The sequence below is a fragment of the Bombina bombina genome, chromosome 4 (assembly GCF_027579735.1).
Source record: "Bombina bombina isolate aBomBom1 chromosome 4, aBomBom1.pri, whole genome shotgun sequence".
Classification (NCBI taxonomy): Eukaryota; Metazoa; Chordata; class Amphibia; order Anura; family Bombinatoridae; genus Bombina; species Bombina bombina.
In genome coordinates, this window is record NC_069502.1 from 548,879,017 (window position 1) to 548,882,413 (window position 3,397).

Genomic DNA, 3,397 nt, shown 5'->3' on the forward strand with positions numbered 1-3,397 from the left:
CTGGATGGATCACTCCCATTATTAGGAGGTCTTGCACACAGCGTAAGAATGCCTCTTTCTTTATCTGGTTTACAGATAATCTCGAAAGGTGAAATCTCCCTTGTGGGGGGGAAGCTTTGAAGTCCAGAAGATATCCCTGAGATATGATCTCCAATGCCCAGGGATCCTGAACATCTCTTGCCCACGCCTGGGCGAAGAGAGAAAGTCTGCCCCCTACTATATCCGTTGCCGGATAGGGGGCCGTTCCTTCATGATGTCTTAGAAGCAGCAGCAGGCTTTCTGGCCTGCTTGCCTTTGCTCCACGCCTGGTTAGATTTCCAGGCCGGCTTGGATTGCGCAAAAGTTCCCTCTTGTTTTGTAGCAGAGGAAGTTGATGCTGCACCTGCCTTGAAGTTTCGAAAGGCACGAAAATTAGACTGTTTGGCCCTTGATTTGGCCCTGTCCTGATGAAGGGTATGACCCTTACCTCCAGTAATGTCAGCAATAATTTCCTTCAAACCAGGCCCGAATAGGGTCTGCCCCTTGAAGGGAATGTTAAGTAATTTAGACTTTGAAGTCACGTCAGCTGTCCACGATTTAAGCCATAGCGCCCTACGCACCTGGATGGCGAATCCAGAATTCTTAGCCGTTAGTTTAGTCAAATGAACAATGGCATCAGAAACAAAAGAATTAGCTAGCTTAAGTGTTCTAAGCTTGTCAAGTATTTCAGTCAATGGAGTTGCTGTCTGAAAGGCCTCTTCCAGAGACTCAAACCAGAACGCCGCAGCAGCAGTGACAGGAGCAATGCATGCAAGGGGCTGCAGGATAAAACCTTGTTGAATAAACATTTTCTTAAGGTAACCTTCTAATTTTTTATCCATTGGATCTTAAAAAGCACAACTGTCCTCAACAGGGATAGTGGTACGCTTTGCTAAAGTAGAAACTTCTCCCTCCACCTTAGGGACCGTCTGCCATAAGTCCCGTGTGGTGGCGTCTATTGGAAACATTTTTCTAAAAATAGGAGGGGGGGAAAACGGCACACCGGGTCTGTCCCACTCCTTAGTAATAATTTCTGTAAACCTTTTAGGTATTGGAAAAACGTCAGTACACACCGGCACCGCGTAGTATTTATCCAGTCTACACAATTTCTCTGGCACTGCAATTGTGTCACAGTCATTCAGAGCAGCTAAAACCTCTCCAAGCAACACCCGGAGGTTCTCAAGCTTAAATTTAAAAGTAGACATATCTGAATCAGGTTTCCCCGAGACAGAGACGTCACCCACAGACTGAAGCTCTTCCTCAGCTTCTGCATATTGTGACGCAGTATCAGACATGGGCCTTAAAACATCTGCGCACTCTGAATTACTTCTAACCCCAGAGCTATTGCGCTTTCCTCTGAATTCAGGCAGTCTGGCTAATACCGCTGACTGGGTATTATCCATGATTGCTGCCATGTCCTGCAAAGTAATTGCTATGGGCGTCTTGGATGTACTTGGCGCCATTTTAGCGGGAGTCCCTTGAGCGGGAGTCAAAGGGTCCGACATGTGGGGAGAGTTAGTCGGTATAACTTCCCCCTCATCAGAATCCTCTGGTGATAATTCTTTTAAAGATAACAGCTGATCTTTATTGTTTAAAGTGAAATCAATACATTTAGTACACATTCTCCTATGGGGTTCCACCATGGCTTTTAAACATAATGAACAAGGAGTTTCCTCTATGTCAGACATGTTTATACAGACTAGCAATGAGACTAGCAAGCTTGGAAAACACTTTTAATCAAGTTAACAAGCAATATAAATAAACGTTACTGTGCCTTTAAGAGAAACAAATTTTGCCAAAATTTGAAATAACAGTGAAAAAAGGCAATTACACTAACAAAATTTTTACAGTGTATGTAACAAGTTAGCAGAGCATTGCACCCACTTGCAAATGGATGATTAACCCCTAAATACAAAAAACAGATTAACAAAACGAAAAATATGTTTTTTAAACAGTCATAACAACTGCCACAGCTCCTACCTTTGAAGCCTTTTGAGCCCTTCAGAGATGTCCTATAGCATGCAGGGGACTGCTGAGGGAAGCTGAATGTCACAGTTTGTAATTTTAACTGCACCAACTGTAACTTTATACTATAACAGTGGAAAGCCTCAGGAAACTGTTTCTAGGCAAAAATAAAGCCAGCCATGTGGAAAAAACTAGGCCCCAATAAGTTTTATCACCAAAGCATATATAAAAACGATTAAACATGCCAGCAAACGTTTTATATTGCACATTATTCAGAGTATATACCTCTGATAGCAAGCCTGATACTAGTCGCTATTAAATCACTGTATTTAGGCTTTAACTTACATTAATACGGTATCAGCAGCATTTTCTAGCAAATTCCATCCCTAGAAAAACTTAACTGCACATACCTTATTGCAGGATACCCTGCACGCCATTCTCCTTCTGAAGTTACCTCACTCCTCAGACATATGTGAGAATAGCAGTGGATCTTAGTTACTTCTGCTAAGATCATAGAAAAACGCAGGCAGATTCTTCTTCTAAATGCTGCCTGAGATAAAATAGTACACTCCGGTACCATTTAAAAACAATAAACTTTTGATTGAAGAAAAAAACTAACTATATTTTACCACTTTCCTCTTACTCCCTCCAGCTATGTTGAGAGCTTGCAAGAGAATGACTGGGTATAGCAGTTAGGGGAGGAGCTATATAGCAGCTCTGCTGTGGGTGATCCTCTTGCAACTTCCTGTTGGGAAGGAGAATATCCCACAAGTAATGGATGATCCGTGGACTGGATACACCTAACAAGAGAAACATAATTTATGTAAGAACTTACCTGATAAATTCATTTCTTTCATATTGGCAAGAGTCCATGAGGCCCACCCTTTTTATGGTGGTTATGATTTTTTGTATAAAGCACAATTATTTCCAAATGTTGATGCTTTCTACTCCTTTCTTTATCACCCCACTGCTTGGCTATTCATTAAACTGAATTGTGGGTGTGGTGAGGGGTGTATGTATAGGCATTTTGAGGTTTGGGAAACTTTGCCCCTCCTGGTAGGATTGTATATCCCATATGTCACTAGCTCATGGACTCTTGCCAATATGAAAGAAATTAATTTATCAGGTAAGTTCTTAAATAAATTATTTTATAATTATGCACTATGTGCAGAATTATATAACATTATTTTTAAGGTTTACTGTCCCTTTAACTCTTTCCCCTCCCACTCTGAGTGTAGTTTCTTCTGCTGGCTGTGTTTAAATAGTTTCTCAATAGCCTATACCTAGGTACAGATATTTTCAGTATACATAGGGACACTACAGGCTAACGGCTAGATTACAAGTGGAGTACTAATTTATCCTGGGCATATGTGCCTGTTTGCGGGCATGCAATAAATAACCAGCCATTACAAGT